This window comes from Suncus etruscus, chromosome 1 (assembly GCF_024139225.1).
Source record: "Suncus etruscus isolate mSunEtr1 chromosome 1, mSunEtr1.pri.cur, whole genome shotgun sequence".
Classification (NCBI taxonomy): domain Eukaryota; kingdom Metazoa; phylum Chordata; class Mammalia; order Eulipotyphla; family Soricidae; genus Suncus; species Suncus etruscus.
Window position 1 is genome coordinate 55,672,243 of NC_064848.1, and position 16,342 is coordinate 55,688,584.

At 34.2% G+C, this 16,342-nt stretch overlaps 1 protein-coding gene and 1 non-coding gene across 2 annotated transcripts in view; both read right to left on the reverse strand.

Moving 5' to 3' along the window:
• LINGO2 (leucine rich repeat and Ig domain containing 2) overlaps nucleotides 1–16,342 on the reverse strand; it is a 1,160,605-nt gene that overhangs the window by 531,938 nt on the left and 612,325 nt on the right. The window lies entirely within an intron of this gene.
• LOC126031386 (small nucleolar RNA SNORA51) lies at nucleotides 13,767–13,900 on the reverse strand. Its single transcript, XR_007503289.1, has one exon. It is a non-coding gene; the product is annotated as a small nucleolar RNA SNORA51 (small nucleolar RNA).

A 16,342-nucleotide genomic window follows, 5' to 3' on the forward strand; every position in this document is an offset into this window, starting at 1 on the left:
TGGGCCATTTATATCCTACGTTTAAGGTTTCAGTTAATTAATTACTCTTTCTAGGATATCTATGCCTCATTAGCTTCAAATAAATCATTAGTAATAATTTCAGTAATATCCAATTTATTTCTGGACTAATATATTCTCCACAGGTATTTTCTATGCAATCTATTTGTAACATATACCTCATTTACATGGGAAAATTAAAATCTACCCTCTACTCAACCTAGTACATGATGATGGTAAAATTTGAACAGATAAGGACAAAGGCTCTATTGAATATATGATTAAAATAAATTTTTATACTAAATACAAAATTGATTGGCATATTGCCACATGATGATTAGAAGCATTAAACAAGCCATGATTTAGAACCTGGGTGTTATTTCAGAAACTGTATTTCATTGTTGTTCTCCTGTCTCCAACTCATAGAAGAAGGTCTAGGTTTTAAATCCAGAAACATAAAACAATTAGGAAAAAATCCTCGGTGCTAATACAAAACAAAAATCCACACAGACAAGCTAGTTATGACACAGACTAATTTATAATTCTTTCTCAACTGAAATCTAAAATGGTAGTCAATAGGTTCATTCAAGCTTAAACTTTTATCTTTTCTCTGGGACATGATCTCTAATTGCACACTACTTATAAAATTACTGGGAATGTGAAAACACTACAGGATATCTTTGCATTAAAGGGAACTAGAGGAGTTGTACTACATAGCTGTCTTGAAATTGTATTACAAATAACTCCACAGGAGAGAATTAAATTTGATTCTACTAAATAATAAATGCTAAAAAAAATTATTGCTCAATCTATAATTCAAGGTAGATAGGAGTGTAAGAGAGGATATCAGATTACTTGTTCTTTCCATAAAAATTCTCAAATTAATGAATGTCATTTTTGAATACTACATTATATTTTTCACTTTTCTCAATAAATGAGGATTAAATAGTACTCAAATTATTAACAATACTAGCCCACTATATTTGGGGGAATAATTAGTTTGAGTATCCTGGGGGATGTGTCAAATGCTTTTTGTAATATATTTAGAGTTTTCTCCATTCCATTTATTCTAGGTTGAATTCATATCACCCATCAGTCATTATTAATGATTTCTCGTTCTGAATCCAGCCCAAGAAAAATTAAGAGCTGTATTACAGTAACTCTTCCGGGGAGGGTCAGTTGTCCTTACATAACTGCCCATAACTGCAAAGCCTAACTCACATTTTGAATGTTTTCAGACAAGAGAGACTGTATTTTCATGACTAGACAAGAAGGGAATTTATTGTGCATTCTAGCACTCATTGATCTTCAATCCACTTTTCTAAAAATGTATTTCCCTGTCCTCTTTCTGTATAAATAAAAACACTATTTGTCTCCTTGCAGACAAGATGATTGTTTTAAAGATACATTCCCATAGTCTCTCTTGTTTCCAGTAATGCTATTTCTTAACCTGGCACCATGTTTCATGAATAGACTGGACCTCAATCAGTAGAAGTAGATTTTCTGGCTAAACTTACAACATCACAAAAGGAATTGTGAGAGGGATTAAAAATACAAAGTGTAATTTTATACAAGCCTATTCTATTAATTAATAAAATAAAGTGTTAATAAAACAAAGTGTTATTTTATACAAGCCTATTTTATTAATTAATATTCAATTATCTAGAATAGGAATTAGCACTAGAGAAAAAAGAATTAAAGCCATAATCTTCTAGCCATTAGTTGCATTAATAGCCTAAGGCACACTTTGCACATAATTAAATTCTTTTACATTTTAAGTTTAAACCATCTTAAGAGTATAGACAACTTTTTCATGTACATTTTTGATTAGAGTGTATATCTTTTAGTTCATCATTCATTATTCATAAACTCACGATGTACTATTGCAATAGTATACTGATAAGGTAGACATCTCTTCATTGGAAATGGGATGCTTTTCTGAAGTTTCAAAGCCCTATCTAACCCAAGCTTTCAGGCAATCATAAATATTATTTGCAAATAAATATACATACCTGTTCTAGCTAATTATTTACTGATTATATACAATAGTTTGAAACATGATACCTCTTAAAAAGAGAAAATAATATGGCTGCTTATACAAATAATATAAATATAAATTTACAAATGAGAAGTTTATATGCAAGATTGAAGTAGTAGAGAAAAGGGTTATAAAATTAAAAGGCAATTTTAAAACATCCAAGTCTTCGATACTTTTTTCCTACTTCTTCAGTCCTAACCTCACTTATTAACCTCTCTGGGACACATTTCTTGGATTTAAACTAAAGAAATTAGACTTGACGCAGTATGTTACAAGCTCTCATTGTTTTGTTTAAGGAGCTGGTGAATCACCCAGGTTTGGAGATAAATAAGGGTTCACAGAGTACTCTAAATGATCATTCAAATTGGGAAGTCTTTCAGATAATAGCAGTAAAAGATGCATCACAGATTTAAAAATATGAAAAATGACTCTGGATCAGACAAGTTTAAAAGTACAATCAATAATGGTGATCATGATGAGAATAAGGCAAAATATTTTAGATTCCATCAATATATCACAATGTACCATCTGCCATTCCATTTAAAGTGAATCACCCTAAGGTAATAACTACACTTGCCAGATTTTACACAAAATATACAATACAGTTATGTTCGAATAAACAGCTAAAATTGGAATGCCTTTGCCCTAACAAAACTATAAGAGTGTGATGTCTTCATTAATATGTTAATTTTCCCATTTCCTAGCCAAGTAAACAATAAAAACCCCATGCACAGGTTGACCCAATTAACACAATACAATTGTTTCCTTTGAACTTTTTTCAAGTACCTTCCCAAAAAGACTGAGAAAAGAATAAAACCTGGAAGGATTTGGAACTTCATAGAGATATTGGATTAAGTAGATAGACCGATAGATGGGCATAATGCTATTTTCAAATTAAAATAATTATTACAGGGGCTGGGCGGTGGCGCTAAAGGTAAGGTGCCTGCCTTGCCTGCGCTAACCTTGGACGGACCGCGGTTCGATCCCCCGGTGTCCCATATAGTCCCCCAAGCCAGGAGCAACTTCTGAGCACATAGCCAGGAGTAACCCCTGAGCGTTACTGGGTGTGGCCCAAAAACCAAAAAAAAAATAATAATTATTACAATTTATAGTTAATAAATAACAATTTCACATTACGCATTTTAATTATATTAAAATTATCCCCTCTTTTACTTACTTCAATCATCATCTACTCATGGTAACTTCTCAAAATTTTTAATTCTACACGAGTATATTTTTAATATATTAACAATATATTTTATAAAACCTTTTCTTCCTTGGTACTTATTCCTAGTCTAATAGCATTCATGATTATCATTTGCTGAGTTCTGCTTCTTTTCAGACACCCACAGCGGTGGGTAGGGTAGAAAGATTTGAAAAAGATAAAGAAAGTATTTTAGATAAATATATCCTCAGCAATATTCAGAATATTCTTAGATACCTTTAGCTGAAACCTATATTAACATTTTTTCATTTTATTTGAAAACTTCATAAATGAAGTTATAAAAAGAGGATCATTTCTGGGAAAAATATTAATTCATCCAAAAATAACATATAACTAATTCCCCTCACAATAATGTTGCATCAAATAGCAAAACAATGATTTATTACTATTTAGTCTTAGATATTGTAAGGTACTGTCTTGTTCTACATAGTCCTCTATTTCACAATGTAGTTTTTATTTTTCCCTTTTTAAACACTACTTTTCTTATTATGTCTAAAATTTGCATTAGTTAATTTCCTGTTATTATTTAAATTCTTGTTTAAATATAGACAAAAATTACAAGTGTTTTACCAGGATTTTGCATAAATATAACTTGTAATTTGATATATCATATTTAAGTATCTAGTTTTCTGTGATAATCAAAATAGGAAAAAATAAAATATGTAATTATCAGAAACTACCACTAGTATAGATATTTAATCTCCAAATGCAATTAACTTTATTTATTCGAACATCTTCACAAAAACAACTTAGACTATGTGCCCACACTTACATTTCTAAAATGGTAGAATAAAACTTTGATCAGTCTCTCAGAAATAAAAATTAAATAGCCTTATGAATGAAATACTGAACTATCAATACAAATTTTAAGAACTATTTTAAAGTTCTATTCTATTTCAAAATTTTAAGAATTATTGAATAATTCAATATTATTTGGAAAATATTATGAACAAGCAACTTTAAAAAACAGATCACTTAAAAATTGTAGCGATAGAACTGTAGTGTGGGCCTTTGCAAAAGCCGGCTCCCTGTGTGTGACACCAGGCGGGGAAAATCCACAAAAGTACGCCTGCCCAGTGGGGCCCAACTGTGAAAAACTGTGAGTGCGACCTGTATATGTCTGTCTACTGTCCTCTTGCGTGAAACTCTTGCGAGTGGGGCAAAAAGAGGCTCCAGAAAACTCGCTCGCCCAGAGGCCATTTTCAGTGAGGGACTCCAGAGCATGAAAAACGGCAAGCCTTTGCAAAAGCCGGCTCCCTGTGTGTGACATCAGGCAGGGAAAATACACAAAAGTACGCCTGCCCAGTGGGGCCCAACTGTGAAAAACTGTGAGTGTGACCTGTATATGTCTGTCTACTGTCCTCTTGCATGAAACTCTTGCGAGTGGGGCAAAAAGAGGCTCCAGCGAAGTACGGCCGCTCCACTTCACTACGCGGCCATGCACTCTTTCTAAGGAAAGAACACCATTGCAACAAGAAGGAAAAATCACACTCTAAGAACGGCGCTATAACACAGAAGCAAACATTTCTCTCCAGACTGTCTTCTCTGTTGCATGCTCGGGCCTAAGATTTGACCCAGTGTGAGGCTTCATCCACGGAGGACTCCCCTCCCTTAGAGACAAGTCAGCCCATCCAGAAAGGGAGGAGCCAGAGGAGTGTGCTGCCTGCATCATATAGCCAATGAATACCACCACAACATGTAGAAAAACCCACAATACAAGTGTGACAATGGGGAAACAACGCAGGCCAGCATCAGACATAGAGAATGAAGATGACAATTCTGAGGACCAGATAATGACCAACCAACTAATGAACCTCTCAGATAAGGACTTTAGAGTAGCAATATGGAAGATGTTCAAAGAACTCCAAGAAACCATGGATCGAGTTGAACAGAACACTAATAAGAACCAAGAAAATATGAAGACAGAAATCACAAAACTCCAAACTGAAATAACATGTCAACTAACAGGACTGAAAAAGTCAGTAAACGAAGTGAATGACAAAATGGATAAGCTCTGGGACAGGGTATCAGAAGCTGAGAATAGACTTGGTGCTGTGGAAGATGAGATACATAACAATTCCATACAGCAGGAGAGATTGGACAAAAAACTTAAAGCAAATGAGCAGACAATGGAAAAATTAGTCAAAGAATGGGAACAGATGAAAATAGAAGTCTATGCTAAGATCAACAGAAACAACTTAAGAATCATTGGAGTCCCAGAGACCCAGGAAGAAAATTTCCAGGAAGAATGAACGGTCAAGAACATCATTAAAGAGAAACTTCCAGAGCTAAAGAATATATGTGATCAAATCCTGCATGCCCGAAGAGTACCAACCAAAAGAGACCCCAGAAAAACCACCCCAAGACACATCCTAGTCACAATGACAAATCCCACAGATAGAGACAGAATTCTGAAAACAGCAAGATCAAAAGGGGAAATCACGTTCAAGCAAGCTTCCCCGAGATTTACAGCAGACCTGTCACAGAAACACTCAATGCCAGAAAGCAGTGGTGGGATATTGTGACAAGACTGAATGAAATGAATGCTTCACCCAGAATACTATACCCAGCAAAACTCACTTTCCGGTTTGACGGAAGAATACATGGTTTCACAGACGAAAAAACAGCTCAGAAACTTCACAGACACAAAACCAGTCTTAAGAGAAAAACTGAAAGACCTAATCTAAGACAAGACTACCCAAAAGACACACCAAATTTCGAAATAAAGATGGCGTTAAATCCCAGGACAATTCTTTCTCTCAACGTCAATGGACTAAATGCACCAGTTAAGAGACACAGAGTGGCTAAATGGATCAAAAAACTCAATCCAACCTTCTGCTGCCTACAAGAAACGCACCTGAATAGTCAGAACAAACATAGACTCAAAATAAAAGGCTGGAGAAAATTATCCAAGCAAACAACACCCATAAAAAAGCTGGAGTGGCCATACTAATATCAGATAATGCAAACTTTATACTCAGGAAGGTTGTAAAGGACAAAGATGGACATTTTATATTAATCAGGGGGTACGTAGAGCAGGAAGAATTCACTCTCCTAAACATATATGCACCGAATGAGGGGCCAGCAAAATATTTAATACAACTGTTGACAAATCTGAAAAATAATATCAACAACAACACAATAATTGTGGGGGACCTTAACACGGCTTTGTCAACACTGGGTAGGTCAACCAGACTGAAACCCAACAAGAATATACTAGACCTGAGGAGAGAAATGGAAGAAAGAGGCCTAGTGGATATATATAGGACACTCCATCCCCAGAAACCTGGATACACATTCTTCTCCAATGTACATGGGACATTCTCCAGGATAGACTACATGCTGGCACATAAACCATACCTCCATAAGATCAAGAGGATAGAAATTTTGCAGACTACCTTCGCTGACCACAAGGCTCTGAAATTATTTGTGAACTCCAAAGGGACTCAGAAGAAACACTTTAACACCTGGAAGTTAAACAGCCTCATGCTCAATAACCAGTGGGTCCGAGATGAAATCAAGGAGGAAATCAAAACGTTCCTGGAAACAAATGACAATAAAGACACAAACTATCAGAAATTATGGGACACAGCAAAAGCAGTACTGAGAGGAAAATTTATAGCTTTGCAAGCACACATCAGGAAGGAAGAAGGAGCTTACCTGAGTAGCTTAATGACACAGCTAATAGAACTAGAAAATGCTCAACAAAAGGACCCAAGAATAGGAAGACAGAAGGAAATAACAAAGCTGAGAGCAGAAATCAACAAAGTGGAAACTCAAAAAACAATCCGAAAGATCAACGAAAGCAAAAGTTGGTTCTTTGAAAAAATAAACAAGATTGATAGACCACTGGCAAACACAACATCAATAACAAGAAAAATAAAAACCACATGATCATATCAATAGATGCAGAGAAAGCATTTGATAAGGTCCAACACCCATTCTTGATCAAAACTCTCAGGAAGATGGGAATAGAGGGAACCTTTCTCAATATAGTGAAGGCCATCTACCACAAGCCAGTGGCAAATATTATCCTTAATGGAAAAAAACTAAAAGCCTTCCCTCTAAATTCTTGCACAAGACAAGGCTGTCCTCTCTCACCACTCCTATTCAACATAGCACTGGAAGTACTCGCTATAGCGATTAGGCAAGAAAAGGATATCAAGGGAATCCAGACAGGAAAGGAAGAAGTCAAGCTCTCACTGTTTGCAGATGACATGATACTCTACTTAGAAAACCCTAAAGACTCTATCAAAAAGCTTCTAGAAACAATAGACTCATATAGCAAGGTGGCAGGCTACAAAATTAACACACAAAAATCAATGGCCTTTCTATATACCAATAGTAATAAGGATGAAATGGACATTAAGAAAACAACCCCATTCACAATAGTGCCACACAAACTCAAATATCTTGGAATCAACTTGACTAAATATGTGAAGGACCTATACAAAGAAAACTATAAAACTCTGCTCCAAGAAATAAGAGAGGACACACGGAAATGGAAACGCATACCCTGCTCATGGATTGGCAGGATTAACATCATCAAAATGGCAATACTCCCCAAGGCATTATACAGATTTAATGCCATCCCTCTAAAGATACCCATGACATTCTTCAAAGAAGTGGATCAGACACTTTTGAAATTTATTTGGAACAATAAACACCCTCGAATAGCTAAAGCAATCATTGGGAAAAAGAATATGGGAGGAATTACTTTCCCCATCTTTAAACTGTACTACAAAGCAATAGTTATCAAAACAGCATGGTATTGGAATAAGAACAGGTCCTCAGATCAGTGGAATAGGCTTGAATACTCAGAAAATGTTCCCCAGACACACAATCACCTAATTTTTGATAAAGGAGCGGAAATCCTAAATGTAGCAGGGAAAGCCTCTTCAACAAGTGGTGTTGGCACAATTGGATAGCCTCTTGCAAAAAATTGAACTTAGACCCCCAGCTAACATCATGTACGAAGGTAAAATTCAAATGGATTAAAGACCTCCATATCAGCCCCAAAACCATAAGATATATAGAACAGCACATAGGCAAAACACTCCAGGACATTACAGGCATATTCAAGGAGGAAACTGCACTCTCCAAGCAAGTGAAAGCAGAGATTAACAGATGGGAATATATTAAGCTGAGAAGCTTCTGCACCTCAAAGGAAATAGTGCCCAGGATATAAGAGCCACCCACTGAGTGGGAGAAACTATTCACCCAATACCCATCAGATAAGGGGCTAATCTCCAAAATATACAAGGCACTGACAGAACTTTACAAGAAAAAAACATCTAACCCCATCAAAAAATGGGGAGAAAAAATGAACAGTGTTGGTGGGGATGTGGAGAGAAAGGAACTCTTATCCACTGCTGGTGGGAATGCCGTCTAGTTCAACCTTTATGGAAAGCGATATGGAGATTCCTCCAAAAACTGGAAATCGAGCTCCCATACGATCCAGCTGTACCACTCCTAGGAATATACCCTAGGAACACAAAAATACAATACAAAAACCCCTTCCTTACACCTATATTCATTGCAGCACTATTTACCATAGCAAGACTCTGGAAACAACCAAGATGCCCTTCAACAGACGAATGGCTAAAGAAACTGTGGTACATATACACAATGGAATATTATGCAGCTTTCAGGAGAGATGAAGTCATGAAATTTTCCTATACATGGATGTACACGGAATCTATTATGCTGAGTGAAATAAGTCAGAGAGAGAGAGAAAAACACAGAATGGTCTCACTCATCTATGGGTTTTAAGAAAAATGAAAGACACCCTTGTAATAATAATTTTCAGACACAAAAGAGAAAAGAGCTGGAAGTTCCAGCTCACCTCAGGAAGCTCACCACAAAGAGTGATGAGTTTAGTTAGGGAAATCACTACATTTTGAACTGTCCTAATAACGAGAATGTATGAGAAAAATGGAGAGCCTGTCTAGAGTACAGGCAGGGGTCGGGTGGGGAGGAGGGAGACTTGGGACATTGGTGATGGGAATGTTGCACTGGTAATGGGTGGTGTTCTTTACATGACTGAAACCCAAACACAATCATGTATGTAATCAAGGTGTTTAAATAAATTTAAAAAAATTGTAGCGATAAGTGGGGAGGGAGAAGTTAAAAATGTGTAGCGATTGGCATCTAATTATTTAAAGATGACTTTTAAACTGATATGAGAGCTTTTGACCTTATTTTACAAATTAGTAATATTTCAAAAAGTGTCATCAACACTTAAAATAATAAGTAAATATTATCAGCAAGTTGATGAACTGAGAGCAGATTCATCATAATTTTCTTATTTAAACAGAATCATGCAATTTCATTAGATCTTCCAAGTAATGTGTAGAGGGCCAGAGGCCAGCTTCAGATAGGCAACCTTCATGGTTCAATGAAAGTGACTAAATACATTGCTGCTGCTTGCTCTAGCAATGCTGGGAGCCACCAAGATCACATCTTAAGCTTCTTAGGGTTCTTTGGTGCTATAACCATCAGTGGTTAAGGAGTGCCTGTGGTATTATAGGTAGAATTTGAGGCTTCGTACATGTAAAATATATATCCCTAATCCTAAACTCTTGCTCAGCTATATTAATTTCAACAGAGGTATTTGATCATTGTTTTCTAAAATAACATGAGATTTACAGAAATTGAACTGAAGAAGAGAATGAAAGTATAATAGATATCCCTGGCTTAATATCTATTCTCTTTGTAGATATCAGCCAAAGCATGTGCTTTAACAGTATCAAATTTTCAGGAATGAAGACTGACTTGAAGAAAGTAATATAAGAAAATGGAAGAGGAGAGAGGAAAAAAAGGATAAATAAAATAAAACCAGGAGAGATTAGAAGCTCAATTCTCGAAAGCAAAAATAAGGTTCTGCTTTATTTCATTATAAATTAAAAGATATATATTAACTTAACATATTAAGTTAAAAGAGAACGTACTATTTGAACATTTCAAAACTATCTTTTTTTTGATGTTATACTGATAAGATATTTACTTAGAATTTTCCCCAAATTTACTTTTTATTCTAGGAAAAGAAGCCACAGTCCCTTCCCACTTCAATTTTTAAATTACTGGGAAAGTCACTTTCAAACATCACTCAGATTATGGATCTTCTTAAGCCTCAAATTTCTTAAATATTTATATTTTTTATTTGACTCAGAGAAAAATGGGACCCTTCTAAAATGGAACAAATTGGCTGAGTAACTCCAAGAAAAATGTAAAATATCTAGATTCCAAAACATTTCAGTTCAGAATTCAATTAAAAAAGGAAAAATAATAAGAATGTCCCATATGAAAAGGCTTTTAAATGTGTCGCTGATTTTAAAATTTGTGTTATTGAGCATCAAATAACTTCCACTCCTATATACCTTCTTATGCATTTTTAAAATAATTTTTCTGTAAAATACATCTATATAAATATTCAATGCCTCACATTCTGAATTGTTGCTTGTACTTTGTTGGTCTTGACAAAGTAATTCACTGCATTTTGTCCATAACATATTAAATGGATAAATCTGAGAAAAAACATTGATAAATATGGATCATCTCACTGAGCTGTGTAATATAGCGAGATGAAATAAGGAAATAAGCAATATTCTCTATAATGACAATAACAGTTGTCAAACAATTACAAACCCTTGGAATTGGATTACAAAACTGATTGATTAGCATGAGGGAAAGAGTAGATGGATAATGACCAGATATGAGATAATATTTGGACATTAATGGAGGGTTATAGGCAATTAGTGGGGGGGAGATGCAGACATTTTATACACTAATATATTTTTAATCTTACTGTAAATATGTCAACCAAACATTAATAAAATATTTTTAAATAAAAAGGATTTAAGACTTAAATATGACATTTAAGTCCTGAAAGTCTTAAAAATCCTAAATTTAGATTGATGAGTTGGTAATAGTCTTTTCTCTATTTTTATCAATGATGTGATTGAAAGTGATTAAATCTCTATATATGTTTTTTAAATTTAATTTATGTTTTTATTAAACGCCATGATTTACAGAGCTTTTTATAATAGTTTCAGGCATATAATATTCTTTTTTTTTAATTTAACCAACCTTATTACATACATGATTGTATTTGGGTTTCAGTCATGTAAAGAACACCACCCATCACCAGTGCATTCGCATCACCAATGTCCCAAATCTCCCTCCTCCCCACCCAACCCCCGCTTGTACTCTAGACAGGCTTTCTATTTCCCTCGTACAGTCTCATTATTAGGATAGTTCAAAAGGTAGTTATTTCTCTAACTAAACTCATCCCTGTTTGCGGTGAGCTTCATGAGGTGAGCTGTAACTTCCAGCTCTTTTCTCTTTTGAGGCATATAATATTCTAACACCAATAGCAACACCATTTTCAACTTCCTTCCACCAATGGTGAAAATCAGAGATAATGTTTAGAAGTCTGTTATTTAATATGGATATATTAAAATTGGCTGACATTGTCTCAATATTCCATTTTTATAAATAATTTATTTGAAGCACTATGAGATACACAGTTACAAAGTTTCGCGCCATTGAATGTTAGTCATATAATACCAATACTCTTCACAAGTAGACATTTTCCATCACCAATATCTCCACTTCCACTCCTCCCCCCCGCCCTCTTCCCTACCTGCCACTATTTCATTCCTCTGTCTCTCTGTCTCTTTATGTCTCTAAGTTTCTCTGTCCCTTTGTCTTCCTCTGCCTCTGTCTCACTATCCCTCTGTCCCCCTCTGCCTTTTTCTGTCTCTGTCTGTCTGTCTGTCTGTCTGTCTGTCTGTCTGTCTGTCTCTCTGCTTTTAAGACTGTGCTTTGTTATATTATTAATGAAGGGGTATCGTACATATCACTTTATCTCTTTTTAGCACCTGTTTCTTGCCCAGGGTGATCATTTCCAACTAGCTTTGTTATATTGGCACCTTCTCTAAGCTAACTGCACTTCCCAGCTTTTCTTTGCAAGCTTTCCTGCATTGACTGGACCTCCTGATCCTCATCTCTGTACTCTCCATATTCACCATGTCTAAGCAAATTTTATAACTTCATTTTTTCTAAAAACTACATAGTATTCCATTGGGTATATGTGCTATAGTTTTGTTTATCCACTCATCTATTCCTGGGCACAGGGGTTGTTTCTTATTCTAGCTATTGTGAATAGTGTTGCAATGAACATAGGAGTACAGAAAGCTTTGCTGCATTGTGTGTGTGTGTGTGTGTGTGTGTGTGTGTGTGTGTGTTTAGACCTTAGGATATTCTAGGGAGTGGTATTACTAGGTTGTATCTAGGTCATATGATATGGAATTTCTATTTATCATTTTTTGAGGAATTTCTGTTGCTTCGATAATCTTTTTTTTTTTTTTTTTTTTTTTTGTTTTTGGGCCACACCCGGTAACGCTCAGGGGTTACTCCTGGCTATGCGCTCAGAAGTTGCTCCTGGCTTGGGGGACCATATGGGACACCGGGGGATCGAACCACGGTCCGTCCAAGGCTACCGCAGGCAAGGCAGGCGCACCTTACCTTTAGCGCCACCGCCCGGCCCCGCTTCGATAATTTTTATGCTTAAAGCAGCAATTGAATTAGGAGGCAGTCTTTAAATAAGTAGATGAAAATCAAGTATATTAGGTTTGATGTGACTTTTTTCATTTTAGAATTGCACTATTTCTTTTAAATTTAAATATACATATTGACAGGTTTTGTTGAAAATAAAATTACTTAATAAAAATGAATTTATGCTGTCATATAATATAAAAATGTAATAGTTTATTATTGTAAGATTGTTTTAATTTACAAAGCACATTCTCTGTACTCCAATTAAGTAACTGCTGAGCTAAAGTAATTTAAATTCTTTCAATTTAATGAGTTATCTGGACCAACTTATATAAGTAAACATGCAATTATCAATTTATTTCTTCTTTTCACATTAACCAAGATGATGCTTCAAGTAAGGAATAATGAAAACTCACCTGATTTTTAAGAAATATTACTCTGTTATTTTAGATTGTTGTAAGAATGATCGCACAGATGCAACACAAATTCAGGAATATTTGAAGGATTCAGTATAATTCTTTCAAATTTTTTCATGTGAAACATGTTAGTAGCTTCTATTAAGTGATTCATTTAATACATACCATTAATCAGAACCTAATTTTCTCTAGACATCTTTGATAGGTATATTATTTTTATTTTCAAAAATTATCTAAAATACACATTTTATAGCCATTCCCATAAAAGGAATGAAATGTGGAAAATGTAGTAGGTGAGTAATGGGGTAAAGGTGAATGATCTGGTTCTATCTGGAGAAGGCATCTTCTCTACAAATCTAATAAATTGTTGTTGCATTGAAGTAAATGTTCAGGATGCTTCTTAAATGTTAAGTTGTTAGCAATTAATAAAAATAAAATTGAATAAATGAAATATGAAATTAAGACTTCTAGTATGATGATTTTATTTTCATAATACTTTGCTGAATCTAGCACTTCATTTTCTTTTCTTTTTTTTTGTCCCCCCCATTCACAATACAGACCAGACAAAGGGCCTGGGTTGAGGTGTATAAGAGGTACATTTACTGTATCTCCTCTTTCTATACAGTCCGTGTAAAGAACACAGCCTGTGGTAAGCATTGGGAGGCCATAGCACTTCGTTTTTCTTGAAGTTTCACCACGTACGTTAGTTCTGATTTAGCTGAAACTACTGGAAGTGAAAACTTACCAACTTTAACTCAATTAAAAAATACTACAATTTATACTATAATATAACTATATAACAAATATGTGCAAAATACTAGTATATAACAAACAACTGTGCGACTTTCTTATGAGCTTGTGGTTTAGCTGGGATATTCATGTTGCAGGCTGCATTATATGAGGAAACTTCACATTGCCTATACTACAGTCTCTGTAGCCAAAACATGTTTGCTTCATATAATTTCAAAGACCAGAAAATATATTGAAACATAGATGATTTCTTAAGAATTATATTTGAATAATTCAAAGCTATAGTTTCTATTTATAGATCACTGGTTACACAAATCAGATAGCTAAGAATAATTAATACAAATTCACATTTTATGTCATAAATTAAGACAAAATTATGGTTGCAGGAACTGGAGAGATAGCACAGTTGTAGGGTGTTTGCCTTGCCAAGCAGATGGATGGTGGTTAGACCCGTGGCATTCCATATGGCCCCTCGAGCCTGCCAGGGTTGATTTCTGAACACAGAGCCAGGAGTAACCCCCTGAGCGTTGCTGGGTGTGACCCAGAAACCAAAAAAAAAAAAAAAAAATTATGGTTGCAGTGAAGAGAGAAGCCTAGGATCTTAAACATTAAGTTATTTGGTTTTTTCAAGGTCAAAATTATTTCCAAAATATATTAGGATAATATCCTGAAGTATTTTCAGTATCAAAAGCAATTTTTTTTAGTGTTTTTATTTTTGGTTTTGAGCCACACCTGGGTGTGCTCAGAGTTACTCTGTTTCTGTGCTCAGAAATCACTCCTGTGGGCTTAAGGAACATTATGGGATGATAGGGAATTGAACCCAAGTTTGCCACAAGCAAACACCCCACTTGCTGTTCTATCACTCCAAACCCCAAATGCAATATTTTTTCCTGTTCGGTACAACAATGATTCTACTTGATTTTTCTATTTTTTAATAGACAGTATAATTATGTCATCTTAGTTTTTATGCTTTAAGAAAACTGATGTAATTCCCTGCCTTACTTTTATATACAATAAAATTGGTTTGTTTACTTTATTATGAAAAATTAGTAAACTTAAATCAAATTATACTAATAAAAATAGGTAAAAACTCAAATCAAAGAAATAAAAAGTAACCTAGTAATATCACAGAAAACTATTGTATATATTTAAATCTCAGCTCCACAAAAACATCAATGTAGTTAGATTTAAATCTTCTTTCCTATATTACTCATGAAATCTAATTCTATTATTTTTGTCAAATATTAAAAGACCATTATATTTATGAATAAAAATTAATTTACAGCATGTATAAAAGCATAGGTGCAACAAAAATATCATTATTTATTTGAAGCTTTGTCAAGTGTATTATCATTTAACTGAACATATATCCTATCCAAGGATTACTCTTGAGTAATGGTTAGATATGGGCTTGACATATTTTCTAATATATTCATTATGTTTTTCACAAAAAAAAAAATAGAGTCATGAACAATGAACAATGATTAACAAATCTAATGAGAATTTTACCATATCTATACATCAGGATATTAAGTTCGTTATAAGAATATCTTACAAGAACTCTGAATTTAATAAGAAATAGAAAAATATAAATTGAATGACTATAAGCAATTTAAATTAATATTCATAGTTTCTTATACTTTTTCAGGAATTGTATGACATATATTAATATTATGATAAAAGTTGTAAACTGTGTAAACTGAAAATATACTCATTTATACAAATAATACAGATAAAACTAGGGAGTCAATGTGAAATAAAATTTTAGGAAGAGCTTTTAAGATTTTGAGTAAACAATGCTTGATGCATAATAATCATACTTCTCTGACATAGACTTGGTATCTATTTCTCCTACTCAGGGATCATGCCTATGATACTGAAGGGAAGACATATATGGCTTTTTAGACTCAATTCAGCTTGGCCACATGTAAGTAAGCAGCTACTGACCATATTATCTTTCTAGCTCCGAGAAATCTACTTTCTATTTATAAAAAATATTTTACATATGCTGAATACATTCTCAAATATCCATAAAGCATCAAGATAGGGAAATAGGTTCTTTAGTTACACAAATCCATAAATGCTAAGTAACATAGAAATTATATAATACTATTTATGACAGAGAGAAACTAAAGAACTCTAATAGATCTATAGAAACAAAAGAAGAAGCAAAATCCAGAAGAGATAAATTTTTGATTTGAAAATCTGTTGAAGTTTTAAATAATAATTTAAATTTGTTCTGGTGAGATGACATTAATATCATAGGTGATAAAAGTTATAATTGATGGACTCATTTCTGCAAGAAGTAGGAGCTCAAACTCCTACAACAAGGGTGTCACACTTTGCAAAATAATTGAA